This window comes from Tachypleus tridentatus, unplaced genomic scaffold (genome assembly GCF_004210375.1).
Source record: "Tachypleus tridentatus isolate NWPU-2018 unplaced genomic scaffold, ASM421037v1 Hic_cluster_2, whole genome shotgun sequence".
Taxonomy (NCBI): Eukaryota; Metazoa; Arthropoda; class Merostomata; order Xiphosura; family Limulidae; genus Tachypleus; species Tachypleus tridentatus.
The window spans coordinates 45706888-45725381 of NW_027467782.1; positions in this window are offsets into that span (position 1 = coordinate 45706888).

The window sequence follows — 18494 nt, forward strand, 5'->3', positions numbered from 1 at the left end:
GTCTTACAAACTAAATTATATATATGTACTGTGATCGTTAAGTCTTACAAACTAAATTATATATATGTACTGTGATCGTTAAGTCTTACAAACTAAATTATATATATGTACTGTGATCGTTAAGTCTTACAAACTAAATTATATATATGTACTGTGATCGTTAAGTCTTACAAACTAAATTATATATATGTACTGTGATCGTTAAGTCTTACAAACTAAATTATATATATGTACTGTGATCGTTAAGTCTTACAAACTAAATTATATATATGTACTGTGATCGTTAAGTCTTACAAACTAAATTATATATATGTACTGTGATCGTTAAGTCTTACAAACTAAATTATATATATGTACTGTGATCGTTAAGTCTTACAAACTAAATTATATATATGTACTGTGATCGTTAAGTCTTACAAACTAAATTATATATATGTACTGTGATCGTTAAGTCTTACAAACTAAATTATATATATGTACTGTGATCGTTAAGTCTTACAAACTAAATTATATATATGTACTGTGATCGTTAAGTCTTACAAACTAAATTATATATATGTACTGTGATCGTTAAGTCTTACAAACTAAATTATATATATGTACTGTGATCGTTAAGTCTTACAAACTAAATTATATATATGTACTGTGATCGTTAAGTCTTACAAACTAAATTATATATATGTACTGTGATCGTTAAGTCTTACAAACTAAATTATATATATGTACTGTGATCGTTAAGTCTTACAAACTAAATTATATATATGTACTGTGATCGTTAAGTCTTACAAACTAAATTATATATATGTACTGTGATCGTTAAGTCTTACAAACTAAATTATATATATGTACTGTGATCGTTAAGTCTTACAAACTAAATTATATATATGTACTGTGATCGTTAAGTCTTACAAACTAAATTATATATATGTACTGTGATCGTTAAGTCTTACAAACTAAATTATATATATGTACTGTGATCGTTAAGTCTTACAAACTAAATAAGTCTTACAAACTAAATTATATATATGTAGTGTGATCGTTAAGTCTTACAAACTAAATTTCTATATGTACTGTGATCGTTAAGTCTTACAAACTAAATTATATATATGTACTGTGATCGTTAAGTCTTACAAACTTAAATATATATATATGTACTGTGATCGTTAAGTCTTACAAACTAAATTATATATATGTACTGTGATCGTTAAGTCTTACAAACTAAATTATATATATGTACTGTGATCGTTAAGTCTTACAAACTAAATTATATATATGTACTGTGATCGTTAAGTCTTACAAACTAAATTATATATATGTACTGTGATCGTTAAGTCTTACAAACTAAATTATATATATGTACTGTGATCGTTAAGTCTTACAAACTAAATTATATATATGTACTGTGATCGTTAAGTCTTACAAACTAAATTATATATATGTACTGTGATCGTTAAGTCTTACAAACTAAATTATATATATGTACTGTGATCGTTAAGTCTTACAAACTAAATTATATATATGTACTGTGATCGTTAAGTCTTACAAACTAAATTATATATATGTACTGTGATCGTTAAGTCTTACAAACTAAATTATATATATGTACTGTGATCGTTAAGTCTTACAAACTAAATTATATATATGTACTGTGATCGTTAAGTCTTACAAACTAAATTATATATATGTACTGTGATCGTTAAGTCTTACAAACTAAATTATATATATGTACTGTGATCGTTAAGTCTTACAAACTAAATTATATATATGTACTGTGATCGTTAAGTCTTACAAACTAAATTATATATATGTACTGTGATCGTTAAGTCTTACAAACTAAATTATATATATGTACTGTGATCGTTAAGTCTTACAAACTAAATTATATATATGTACTGTGATCGTTAAGTCTTACAAACTAAATTATATATATGTACTGTGATCGTTAAGTCTTACAAACTAAATTATATATATGTACTGTGATCGTTAAGTCTTACAAACTAAATTATATATATGTACTGTGATCGTTAAGTCTTACAAACTAAATTATATATATGTACTGTGATCGTTAAGTCTTACAAACTAAATTATATATATGTACTGTGATCGTTAAGTCTTACAAACTAAATTATATATATGTACTGTGATCGTTAAGTCTTACAAACTAAATTATATATATGTACTGTGATCGTTAAGTCTTACAAACTAAATTATATATATGTACTGTGATCGTTAAGTCTTACAAACTAAATTATATATATGTACTGTGATCGTTAAGTCTTACAAACTAAATTATATATATGTACTGTGATCGTTAAGTCTTACAAACTAAATTATATATATGTACTGTGATCGTTAAGTCTTACAAACTAAATTATATATATGTACTGTGATCGTTAAGTCTTACAAACTAAATTATATATATGTACTGTGATCGTTAAGTCTTACAAACTAAATTATATATATGTACTGTGATCGTTAAGTCTTACAAACTAAATTATATATATGTACTGTGATCGTTAAGTCTTACAAACTAAATTATATATATGTACTGTGATCGTTAAGTCTTACAAACTAAATTATATATATGTACTGTGATCGTTAAGTCTTACAAACTAAATTATATATATGTACTGTGATCGTTAAGTCTTACAAACTAAATTATATATATGTACTGTGATCGTTAAGTCTTACAAACTAAATTATATATATGTACTGTGATCGTTAAGTCTTACAAACTAAATTATATATATGTACTGTGATCGTTAAGTCTTACAAACTAAATTATATATATGTACTGTGATCGTTAAGTCTTACAAACTAAATTATATATATGTACTGTGATCGTTAAGTCTTACAAACTAAATTATATATATGTACTGTGATCGTTAAGTCTTACAAACTAAATTATATATATGTACTGTGATCGTTAAGTCTTACAAACTAAATTATATATATGTACTGTGATCGTTAAGTCTTACAAACTAAATTATATATATGTACTGTGATCGTTAAGTCTTACAAACTAAATTATATATATGTACTGTGATCGTTAAGTCTTACAAACTAAATTATATATATGTACTGTGATCGTTAAGTCTTACAAACTAAATTATATATATGTACTGTGATCGTTAAGTCTTACAAACTAAATTATATATATGTACTGTGATCGTTAAGTCTTACAAACTAAATTATATATATGTACTGTGATCGTTAAGTCTTACAAACTAAATTATATATATGTACTGTGATCGTTAAGTCTTACAAACTAAATTATATATATGTACTGTGATCGTTAAGTCTTACAAACTAAATTATATATATGTACTGTGATCGTTAAGTCTTACAAACTAAATTATATATATGTACTGTGATCGTTAAGTCTTACAAACTAAATTATATATATGTACTGTGATCGTTAAGTCTTACAAACTAAATTATATATATGTACTGTGATCGTTAAGTCTTACAAACTAAATTATATATATGTACTGTGATCGTTAAGTCTTACAAACTAAATTATATATATGTACTGTGATCGTTAAGTCTTACAAACTAAATTATATATATGTACTGTGATCGTTAAGTCTTACAAACTAAATTATATATATGTACTGTGATCGTTAAGTCTTACAAACTAAATTATATATATGTACTGTGATCGTTAAGTCTTACAAACTAAATTATATATATGTACTGTGATCGTTAAGTCTTACAAACTAAATTATATATATGTACTGTGATCGTTAAGTCTTACAAACTAAATTATATATATGTACTGTGATCGTTAAGTCTTACAAACTAAATTATATATATGTACTGTGATCGTTAAGTCTTACAAACTAAATTATATATATGTACTGTGATCGTTAAGTCTTACAAACTAAATTATATATATGTACTGTGATCGTTAAGTCTTACAAACTAAATTATATATATGTACTGTGATCGTTAAGTCTTACAAACTAAATTATATATATGTACTGTGATCGTTAAGTCTTACAAACTAAATTATATATATGTACTGTGATCGTTAAGTCTTACAAACTAAATTATATATATGTACTGTGATCGTTAAGTCTTACAAACTAAATTATATATATGTACTGTGATCGTTAAGTCTTACAAACTAAATTATATATATGTACTGTGATCGTTAAGTCTTACAAACTAAATTATATATATGTACTGTGATCGTTAAGTCTTACAAACTAAATTATATATATGTACTGTGATCGTTAAGTCTTACAAACTAAATTATATATATGTACTGTGATCGTTAAGTCTTACAAACTAAATTATATATATGTACTGTGATCGTTAAGTCTTACAAACTAAATTATATATATGTACTGTGATCGTTAAGTCTTACAAACTAAATTATATATATGTACTGTGATCGTTAAGTCTTACAAACTAAATTATATATATGTACTGTGATCGTTAAGTCTTACAAACTAAATTATATATATGTACTGTGATCGTTAAGTCTTACAAACTAAATTATATATATGTACTGTGATCGTTAAGTCTTACAAACTAAATTATATATATGTACTGTGATCGTTAAGTCTTACAAACTAAATTATATATATGTACTGTGATCGTTAAGTCTTACAAACTAAATTATATATATGTACTGTGATCGTTAAGTCTTACAAACTAAATTATATATATGTACTGTGATCGTTAAGTCTTACAAACTAACTTATATATATGTACTGTGATCGTTAAGTCTTACAAACTAAATTATATATATGTACTGTGATCGTTAAGTCTTACAAACTAAATTATATATATGTACTGTGATCGTTAAGTCTTACAAACTAAATTATATATATGTACTGTGATCGTTAAGTCTTACAAACTAAATTATATATATGTACTGTGATCGTTAAGTCTTACAAACTAAATTATATATATGTACTGTGATCGTTAAGTCTTACAAACTAAATTATATATATGTACTGTGATCGTTAAGTCTTACAAACTAAATTATATATATGTACTGTGATCGTTAAGTCTTACAAACTAAATTATATATATGTACTGTGATCGTTAAGTCTTACAAACTAAATTATATATATGTACTGTGATCGTTAAGTCTTACAAACTAAATTATATATATGTACTGTGATCGTTAAGTCTTACAAACTAAATTATATATATGTACTGTGATCGTTAAGTCTTACAAACTAAATTATATATATGTACTGTGATCGTTAAGTCTTACAAACTAAATTATATATATGTACTGTGATCGTTAAGTCTTACAAACTAAATTATATATATGTACTGTGATCGTTAAGTCTTACAAACTAAATTATATATATGTACTGTGATCGTTAAGTCTTACAAACTAAATTATATATATGTACTGTGATCGTTAAGTCTTACAAACTAAATTATATATATGTACTGTGATCGTTAAGTCTTACAAACTAAATTATATATATGTACTGTGATCGTTAAGTCTTACAAACTAAATTATATATATGTACTGTGATCGTTAAGTCTTACAAACTAAATTATATATATGTACTGTGATCGTTAAGTCTTACAAACTAAATATATATATGTACTGTGATCGTTAAGTCTTACAAACTAAATTATATATATGTACTGTGATCGTTAAGTCTTACAAACTAAATTATATATATGTACTGTGATCGTTAAGTCTTACAAACTAAATTATATATATGTACTGTGATCGTTAAGTCTTACAAACTAAATTATATATATGTACTGTGATCGTTAAGTCTTACAAACTAAATTATATATATGTACTGTGATCGTTAAGTCTTACAAACTAAATTATATATATGTACTGTGATCGTTAAGTCTTACAAACTAAATTATATATATGTACTGTGATCGTTAAGTCTTACAAACTAAATTATATATATGTACTGTGATCGTTAAGTCTTACAAACTAAATTATATATATGTACTGTGATCGTTAAGTCTTACAAACTAAATTATATATATGTACTGTGATCGTTAAGTCTTACAAACTAAATTATATATATGTACTGTGATCGTTAAGTCTTACAAACTAAATTATATATATGTACTGTGATCGTTAAGTCTTACAAACTAAATTATATATATGTACTGTGATCGTTAAGTCTTACAAACTAAATTATATATATGTACTGTGATCGTTAAGTCTTACAAACTAAATTATATATATGTACTGTGATCGTTAAGTCTTACAAACTAAATTATATATATGTACTGTGATCGTTAAGTCTTACAAACTAAATTATATATATGTACTGTGATCGTTAAGTCTTACAAACTAAATTATATATATGTACTGTGATCGTTAAGTCTTACAAACTAAATTATATATATGTACTGTGATCGTTAAGTCTTACAAACTAAATTATATATATGTACTGTGATCGTTAAGTCTTACAAACTAAATTATATATATGTACTGTGATCGTTAAGTCTTACAAACTAAATTATATATATGTACTGTGATCGTTAAGTCTTACAAACTAAATTATATATATGTACTGTGATCGTTAAGTCTTACAAACTACATTATATATATGTACTGTGATCGTTAAGTCTTACAAACTAAATTATATATATGTACTGTGATCGTTAAGTCTTACAAACTAAATTATATATATGTACTGTGATCGTTAAGTCTTACAAACTAAATTATATATATGTACTGTGATCGTTAAGTCTTACAAACTAAATTATATATATGTACTGTGATCGTTAAGTCTTACAAACTAAATTATATATATGTACTGTGATCGTTAAGTCTTACAAACTAAATTATATATATGTACTGTGATCGTTAAGTCTTACAAACTAAATTATATATATGTACTGTGATCGTTAAGTCTTACAAACTAAATTATATATATGTACTGTGATCGTTAAGTCTTACAAACTAAATTATATATATGTACTGTGATCGTTAAGTCTTACAAACTAAATTATATATATGTACTGTGATCGTTAAGTCTTACAAACTAAATTATATATATGTACTGTGATCGTTAAGTCTTACAAACTAAATTATATATATGTACTGTGATCGTTAAGTCTTACAAACTAAATTATATATATGTACTGTGATCGTTAAGTCTTACAAACTAAATTATATATATGTACTGTGATCGTTAAGTCTTACAAACTAAATTATATATATGTACTGTGATCGTTAAGTCTTACAAACTAAATTATATATATGTACTGTGATCGTTAAGTCTTACAAACTAAATTATATATATGTACTGTGATCGTTAAGTCTTACAAACTAAATTATATATATGTACTGTGATCGTTAAGTCTTACAAACTAAATTATATATATGTACTGTGATCGTTAAGTCTTACAAACTAAATTATATATATGTACTGTGATCGTTAAGTCTTACAAACTAAATTATATATATGTACTGTGATCGTTAAGTCTTACAAACTAAATTATATATATGTACTGTGATCGTTAAGTCTTACAAACTAAATTATATATATGTACTGTGATCGTTAAGTCTTACAAACTAAATTATATATATGTACTGTGATCGTTAAGTCTTACAAACTAAATTATATATATGTACTGTGATCGTTAAGTCTTACAAACTAAATTATATATATGTACTGTGATCGTTAAGTCTTACAAACTAAATTATATATATGTACTGTGATCGTTAAGTCTTACAAACTAAATTATATATATGTACTGTGATCGTTAAGTCTTACAAACTAAATTATATATATGTACTGTGATCGTTAAGTCTTACAAACTAAATTATATATATGTACTGTGATCGTTAAGTCTTACAAACTAAATTATATATATGTACTGTGATCGTTAAGTCTTACAAACTAAATTATATATATGTACTGTGATCGTTAAGTCTTACAAACTAAATTATATATATGTACTGTGATCGTTAAGTCTTACAAACTAAATTATATATATGTACTGTGATCGTTAAGTCTTACAAACTAAATTATATATATGTACTGTGATCGTTAAGTCTTACAAACTAAATTATATATATGTACTGTGATCGTTAAGTCTTACAAACTAAATTATATATATGTACTGTGATCGTTAAGTCTTACAAACTAAATTATATATATGTACTGTGATCGTTAAGTCTTACAAACTAAATTATATATATGTACTGTGATCGTTAAGTGTTACAAACTAAATTATATATATGTACTGTGATCGTTAAGTCTTACAAACTAAATTATATATATGTACTGTGATCGTTAAGTCTTACAAACTAAATTATATATATGTACTGTGATCGTTAAGTCTTACAAACTAAATTATATATATGTACTGTGATCGTTAAGTCTTACAAACTAAATTATATATATGTACTGTGATCGTTAAGTCTTACAAACTAAATTATATATATGTACTGTGATCGTTAAGTCTTACAAACTAAATTATATATATGTACTGTGATCGTTAAGTCTTACAAACTAAATTATATATATGTACTGTGATCGTTAAGTCTTACAAACTAAATTATATATATGTACTGTGATCGTTAAGTCTTACAAACTAAATTATATATATGTACTGTGATCGTTAAGTCTTACAAACTAAATTATATATATGTACTGTGATCGTTAAGTCTTACAAACTAAATTATATATATGTACTGTGATCGTTAAGTCTTACAAACTAAATTATATATATGTACTGTGATCGTTAAGTCTTACAAACTAAATTATATATATGTACTGTGATCGTTAAGTCTTACAAACTAAATTATATATATGTACTGTGATCGTTAAGTCTTACAAACTAAATTATATATATGTACTGTGATCGTTAAGTCTTACAAACTAAATTATATATATGTACTGTGATCGTTAAGTCTTACAAACTAAATTATATATATGTACTGTGATCGTTAAGTCTTACAAACTAAATTATATATATGTACTGTGATCGTTAAGTCTTACAAACTAAATTATATATATGTACTGTGATCGTTAAGTCTTACAAACTAAATTATATATATGTACTGTGATCGTTAAGTCTTACAAACTAAATTATATATATGTACTGTGATCGTTAAGTCTTACAAACTAAATTATATATATGTACTGTGATCGTTAAGTCTTACAAACTAAATTATATATATGTACTGTGATCGTTAAGTCTTACAAACTAAATTATATATATGTACTGTGATCGTTAAGTCTTACAAACTAAATTATATATATGTACTGTGATCGTTAAGTCTTACAAACTAAATTATATATATGTACTGTGATCGTTAAGTCTTACAAACTAAATTATATATATGTACTGTGATCGTTAAGTCTTACAAACTAAATATATATATATGTACTGTGATCGTTAAGTCTTACAAACTAAATTATATATATGTACTGTGATCGTTAAGTCTTACAAACTAAATTATATATATGTACTGTGATCGTTAAGTCTTACAAACTAAATTATATATATGTACTGTGATCGTTAAGTCTTACAAACTAAATTATATATATGTACTGTGATCGTTAAGTCTTACAAACTAAATTATATATATGTACTGTGATCGTTAAGTCTTACAAACTAAATTATATATATGTACTGTGATCGTTAAGTCTTACAAACTAAATTATATATATGTACTGTGATCGTTAAGTCTTACAAACTAAATTATATATATGTACTGTGATCGTTAAGTCTTACAAACTAAATTATATATATGTACTGTGATCGTTAAGTCTTACAAACTAAATTATATATATGTACTGTGATCGTTAAGTCTTACAAACTAAATTATATATATGTACTGTGATCGTTAAGTCTTACAAACTAAATTATATATATGTACTGTGATCGTTAAGTCTTACAAACTAAATTATATATATGTACTGTGATCGTTAAGTCTTACAAACTAAATTATATATATGTACTGTGATCGTTAAGTCTTACAAACTAAATTATATATATGTACTGTGATCGTTAAGTCTTACAAACTAAATTATATATATGTACTGTGATCGTTAAGTCTTACAAACTAAATTATATATATGTACTGTGATCGTTAAGTCTTACAAACTAAATTATATATATGTACTGTGATCGTTAAGTCTTACAAACTAAATTATATATATGTACTGTGATCGTTAAGTCTTACAAACTAAATTATATATATGTACTGTGATCGTTAAGTCTTACAAACTAAATTATATATATGTACTGTGATCGTTAAGTCTTACAAACTAAATTATATATATGTACTGTGATCGTTAAGTCTTACAAACTAAATTATATATATGTACTGTGATCGTTAAGTCTTACAAACTAAATTATATATATGTACTGTGATCGTTAAGTGTTACAAACTAAATTATATATATGTACTGTGATCGTTAAGTCTTACAAACTAAATTATATATATGTACTGTGATCGTTAAGTCTTACAAACTAAATTATATATATGTACTGTGATCGTTAAGTCTTACAAACTAAATTATATATATGTACTGTGATCGTTAAGTCTTACAAACTAAATTATATATATGTACTGTGATCGTTAAGTCTTACAAACTAAATTATATATATGTACTGTGATCGTTAAGTCTTACAAACTAAATTATATATATGTACTGTGATCGTTAAGTCTTACAAACTAAATTATATATATGTACTGTGATCGTTAAGTCTTACAAACTAAATTATATATATGTACTGTGATCGTTAAGTCTTACAAACTAAATTATATATATGTACTGTGATCGTTAAGTCTTACAAACTAAATTATATATATGTACTGTGATCGTTAAGTCTTACAAACTAAATTATATATATGTACTGTGATCGTTAAGTCTTACAAACTAAATTATATATATGTACTGTGATCGTTAAGTCTTACAAACTAAATTATATATATGTACTGTGATCGTTAAGTCTTACAAACTAAATTATATATATGTACTGTGATCGTTAAGTCTTACAAACTAAATTATATATATGTACTGTGATCGTTAAGTCTTACAAACTAAATTATATATATGTACTGTGATCGTTAAGTCTTACAAACTAAATTATATATATGTACTGTGATCGTTAAGTCTTACAAACTAAATTATATATATGTACTGTGATCGTTAAGTCTTACAAACTAAATTATATATATGTACTGTGATCGTTAAGTCTTACAAACTAAATTATATATATGTACTGTGATCGTTAAGTCTTACAAACTAAATTATATATATGTACTGTGATCGTTAAGTCTTACAAACTAAATTATATATATGTACTGTGATCGTTAAGTCTTACAAACTAAATTATATATATGTACTGTGATCGTTAAGTCTTACAAACTAAATTATATATATGTACTGTGATCGTTAAGTCTTACAAACTAAATTATATATATGTACTGTGATCGTTAAGTCTTACAAACTAAATTATATATATGTACTGTGATCGTTAAGTCTTACAAACTAAATTATATATATGTACTGTGATCGTTAAGTCTTACAAACTAAAATATATATATGTACTGTGATCGTTAAGTCTTACAAACTAAATTATATATATGTACTGTGATCGTTAAGTCTTACAAACTAAATTATATATATGTACTGTGATCGTTAAGTCTTACAAACTAAATTATATATATGTACTGTGATCGTTAAGTCTTACAAACTAAATTATATATATGTACTGTGATCGTTAAGTCTTACAAACTAAATTATATATATGTACTGTGATCGTTAAGTCTTACAAACTAAATTATATATATGTACTGTGATCGTTAAGTCTTACAAACTAAATTATATATATGTACTGTGATCGTTAAGTCTTACAAACTAAATTATATATATGTACTGTGATCGTTAAGTCTTACAAACTAAATTATATATATGTACTGTGATCGTTAAGTCTTACAAACTAAATTATATATATGTACTGTGATCGTTAAGTCTTACAAACTAAATTATATATATGTACTGTGATCGTTAAGTCTTACAAACTAAATTATATATATGTACTGTGATCGTTAAGTCTTACAAACTAAATTATATATATGTACTGTGATCGTTAAGTCTTACAAACTAAATTATATATATGTACTGTGATCGTTAAGTCTTACAAACTAAATTATATATATGTACTGTGATCGTTAAGTCTTACAAACTAAATTATATATATGTACTGTGATCGTTAAGTCTTACAAACTAAATTATATATATGTACTGTGATCGTTAAGTCTTACAAACTAAATTATATATATGTACTGTGATCGTTAAGTCTTACAAACTAAATTATATATATGTACTGTGATCGTTAAGTCTTACAAACTAAATTATATATATGTACTGTGATCGTTAAGTCTTACAAACTAAATTATATATATGTACTGTGATCGTTAAGTCTTACAAACTAAATTATATATATGTACTGTGATCGTTAAGTCTTACAAACTAAATTATATATATGTACTGTGATCGTTAAGTCTTACAAACTAATTTATATGTATGTACTGTGATCGTTAAGTCTTACAAACTAAATTATAAACGTACTGTGATCGTTAAGTCTTACAAAGTAAAGTATATATGTACTGTGATCGTTAAGTCTTACAAACTAAATTATATATATGTTGTGTGATCGTTAAGTCTTACAAACTAAATTATATATATGTACTGTGATCGTTAAGTCTTACAAACTAAATTATAAATTATATATATGTACTGTGATCGTTAAGTCTTACAAACTAAATTATATATATGTACTGTGATCGTTAAGTCTTACAAACTAAATTATATATATGTACTGTGATCGTTAAGTCTTACAAACTAAATTATATATATGTACTGTGATCGTTAAGTCTTACAAACTAAATTATATATATGTACTGTGATCGTTAAGTCTTACAAACTAAACTAAATGTACTGTATATATGTACTGTGATCGTTAAGTCTTACAAACTAAATTATATATATGTACTGTGATCGTTAAGTCTTACAAACTAAATTATATATATGTACTGTGATCGTTAAGTCTTACAAACTAAATTATATATATGTACTGTGATCGTTAAGTCTTACAAACTAAATTATATATATGTACTGTGATCGTTAAGTCTTACAAACTAAATTATATATATGTACTGTGATCGTTAAGTCTTACAAACTAAATTATATATATGTACTGTGATCGTTAAGTCTTACAAACTAAATTATATATATGTACTGTGATCGTTAAGTCTTACAAACTAAATTATATATATGTACTGTGATCGTTAAGTCTTACAAACTAAATTATATATATGTACTGTGATCGTTAAGTCTTACAAACTAAATTATATATATGTACTGTGATCGTTAAGTCTTACAAACTAAATTATATATATGTACTGTGATCGTTAAGTCTTACAAACTAAATTATATATATGTACTGTGATCGTTAAGTCTTACAAACTAAATTATATATATGTACTGTGATCGTTAAGTCTTACAAACTAAATTATATATATGTACTGTGATCGTTAAGTCTTACAAACTAAATTATATATGTACTGTGATCGTTAAGTCTTACAAACTAAATTATATACATGTACTGTGATCGTTAAGTCTTACAAACTAAATTATATATATGTACTGTGATCGTTAAGTCTTACAAACTAAATTATATATATGTACTGTGATCGTTAAGTCTTACAAACTAAATTATATATATGTACTGTGATCGTTAAGTCTTACAAACTAAATTATATATATGTACTGTGATCGTTAAGTCTTACAAACTAAATTATATATATGTACTGTGATCGTTAAGTCTTACAAACTAAATTATATATATGTACTGTGATCGTTAAGTCTTACAAACTAAATTATATATATGTACTGTGATCGTTAAGTCTTACAAACTAAATTATATATATGTACTGTGATCGTTAAGTCTTACAAACTAAATTATATATATGTACTGTGATCGTTAAGTCTTACAAACTAAATTATATATATGTACTGTGATCGTTAAGTCTTACAAACTAAATTATATATATGTACTGTGATCGTTAAGTCTTACAAACTAAATTATATATATGTACTGTGATCGTTAAGTCTTACAAACTAAATTATATATATGTACTGTGATCGTTAAGTCTTACAAACTAAATTATATATATGTACTGTGATCGTTAAGTCTTACAAACTAAATTATATATATGTACTGTGATCGTTAAGTCTTACAAACTAAATTATATATATGTACTGTGATCGTTAAGTCTTACAAACTAAATTATATATATGTACTGTGATCGTTAAGTCTTACAAACTAAATTATATATATGTACTGTGATCGTTAAGTCTTACAAACTAAATTATATATATGTACTGTGATCGTTAAGTCTTACAAACTAAATTATATATATGTACTGTGATCGTTAAGTCTTACAAACTAAATTATATATATGTACTGTGATCGTTAAGTCTTACAAACTAAATTATATATATGTACTGTGATCGTTAAGTCTTACAAACTAAATTATATATATGTACTGTGATCGTTAAGTCTTACAAACTAAATTATATATATGTACTGTATACAAACTAAATTATATATGTACTGTGATCGTTAAGTCTTACAAACTAAATTATATATATGTACTGTGATCGTTAAGTCTTACAAACTAAATTATATATATGTACTGTGATCGTTAAGTCTTACAAACTAAATTATATATATGTACTGTGATCGTTAAGTCTTACAAACTAAATTATATATATGTACTGTGATCGTTAAGTCTTACAAACTAAATTATATATATGTACTGTGATCGTTAAGTCTTACAAACTAAATTATATATATGTACTGTGATCGTTAAGTCTTACAAACTAAATTATATATATGTACTGTGATCGTTAAGTCTTACAAACTAAATTATATATATGTACTGTGATCGTTAAGTCTTACAAACTAAATTATATATATGTACTGTGATCGTTAAGTCTTACAAACTAAATTATATATATGTACTGTGATCGTTAAGTCTTACAAACTAAATTATATATATGTACTGTGATCGTTAAGTCTTACAAACTAAATTATATATATGTACTGTGATCGTTAAGTCTTACAAACTAAATTATATATATGTACTGTGATCGTTAAGTCTTACAAACTAAATTATATATATGTACTGTGATCGTTAAGTCTTACAAACTAAATTATATATATGTACTGTGATCGTTAAGTCTTACAAACTAAATTATATATATGTACTGTGATCGTTAAGTCTTACAAACTAAATTATATATATGTACTGTGATCGTTAAGTCTTACAAACTAAATTATATATATGTACTGTGATCGTTAAGTCTTACAAACTAAATTATATATATGTACTGTGATCGTTAAGTCTTACAAACTAAATTATATATATGTACTGTGATCGTTAAGTCTTACAAACTAAATTATATATATGTACTGTGATCGTTAAGTCTTACAAACTAAATTATATATATGTACTGTGATCGTTAAGTCTTACAAACTAAATTATATATATGTACTGTGATCGTTAAGTCTTACAAACTAAATTATATATATGTACTGTGATCGTTAAGTCTTACAAACTAAATTATATATATGTACTGTGATCGTTAAGTCTTACAAACTAAATTATATATATGTACTGTGATCGTTAAGTCTTACAAACTAAATTATATATATGTACTGTGATCGTTAAGTCTTACAAACTAAATTATATATATGTACTGTGATCGTTAAGTCTTACAAACTAAATTATATATATGTACTGTGATCGTTAAGTCTTACAAACTAAATTATATATATGTACTGTGATCGTTAAGTCTTACAAACTAAATTATATATATGTACTGTGATCGTTAAGTCTTACAAACTAAATTATATATATGTACTGTGATCGTTAAGTCTTACAAACTAAATTATATATATGTACTGTGATCGTTAAGTCTTACAAACTAAATTATATATATGTACTGTGATCGTTAAGTCTTACAAACTAAATTATATATATGTACTGTGATCGTTAAGTCTTACAAACTAAATTATATATATGTACTGTGATCGTTAAGTCTTACAAACTAAATTATATATATGTACTGTGATCGTTAAGTCTTACAAACTAAATTATATATATGTACTGTGATCGTTAAGTCTTACAAACTAAATTATATATATGTACTGTGATCGTTAAGTCTTACAAACTAAATTATATATATGTACTGTGATCGTTAAGTCTTACAAACTAAATTATATATATGTACTGTGATCGTTAAGTCTTACAAACTAAATTATATATATGTACTGTGATCGTTAAGTCTTACAAACTAAATTATATATATGTACTGTGATCGTTAAGTCTTACAAACTAAATTATATATATGTACTGTGATCGTTAAGTCTTACAAACTAAATTATATATATGTACTGTGATCGTTAAGTCTTACAAACTAAATTATATATATGTACTGTGATCGTTAAGTCTTACAAACTAAATTATATATATGTACTGTGATCGTTAAGTCTTACAAACTAAAATATATATATGTACTGTGATCGTTAAGTCTTACAAACTAAATTATATATATGTACTGTGATCGTTAAGTCTTACAAACTAAATTATATATATGTACTGTGATCGTTAAGTCTTACAAACTAAATTATATATATGTACTGTGATCGTTAAGTCTTACAAACTAAATTATATATATGTACTGTGATCGTTAAGTCTTACAAACTAAATTATATATATGTACTGTGATCGTTAAGTCTTACAAACTAAATTATATATATGTACTGTGATCGTTAAGTCTTACAAACTAAATTATATATATGTACTGTGATCGTTAAGTCTTACAAACTAAATTATATATATGTACTGTGATCGTTAAGTCTTACAAACTAAATTATATATATGTACTGTGATCGTTAAGTCTTACAAACTAAATTATATATATGTACTGTGATCGTTAAGTCTTACAAACTAAATTATATATATGTACTGTGATCGTTAAGTCTTACAAACTAAATTATATATATGTACTGTGATCGTTAAGTCTTACAAACTAAATTATATATATGTACTGTGATCGTTAAGTCTTACAAACTAAATTATATATATGTACTGTGATCGTTAAGTCTTACAAACTAAATTATATATATGTACTGTGATCGTTAAGTCTTACAAACTAAATTATATATATGTACTGTGATCGTTAAGTCTTACAAACTAAATTATATATATGTACTGTGATCGTTAAGTCTTACAAACTAAATTATATATATGTACTGTGATCGTTAAGTCTTACAAACTAAATTATATATATGTACTGTGATCGTTAAGTCTTACAAACTAAATTATATATATGTACTGTGATCGTTAAGTCTTACAAACTAAATTATATATATGTACTGTGATCGTTAAGTCTTACAAACTAAATTATATATATGTACTGTGATCGTTAAGTCTTACAAACTAAATTATATATATGTACTGTGATCGTTAAGTCTTACAAACTAAAATATATATATGTACTGTGATCGTTAAGTCTTACAAACTAAATTATATATATGTACTGTGATCGTTAAGTCTTACAAACTAAATTATATATATGTACTGTGATCGTTAAGTCTTACAAACTAAATTATATATATGTACTGTGATCGTTAAGTCTTACAAACTAAATTATATATATGTACTGTGATCGTTAAGTCTTACAAACTAAATTATATATATGTACTGTGATCGTTAAGTCTTACAAACTAAATTATATATATGTACTGTGATCGTTAAGTCTTACAAACTAAATTATATATATGTACTGTGATCGTTAAGTCTTACAAACTAAATTATATATATGTACTGTGATCGTTAAGTCTTACAAACTAAATTATATATATGTACTGTGATCGTTAAGTCTTACAAACTAAATTATATATATGTACTGTGATCGTTAAGTCTTACAAACTAAATTATATATATGTACTGTGATCGTTAAGTCTTACAAACTAAATTATATATATGTACTGTGATCGTTAAGTCTTACAAACTAAATTATATATATGTACTGTGATCGTTAAGTCTTACAAACTAAATTATATATATGTACTGTGATCGTTAAGTCTTACAAACTAAATTATATATATGTACTGTGATCGTTAAGTCTTACAAACTAAATTATATATATGTACTGTGATCGTTAAGTCTTACAAACTAAATTATATATATGTACTGTGATCGTTAAGTCTTACAAACTAAATTATATATATGTACTGTGATCGTTAAGTCTTACAAACTAAATTATATATATGTACTGTGATCGTTAAGTCTTACAAACTAAATTATATATATGTACTGTGATCGTTAAGTCTTACAAACTAAATTATATATATGTACTGTGATCGTTAAGTCTTACAAACTAAATTATATATATGTACTGTGATCGTTAAGTCTTACAAACTAAATTATATATATGTAC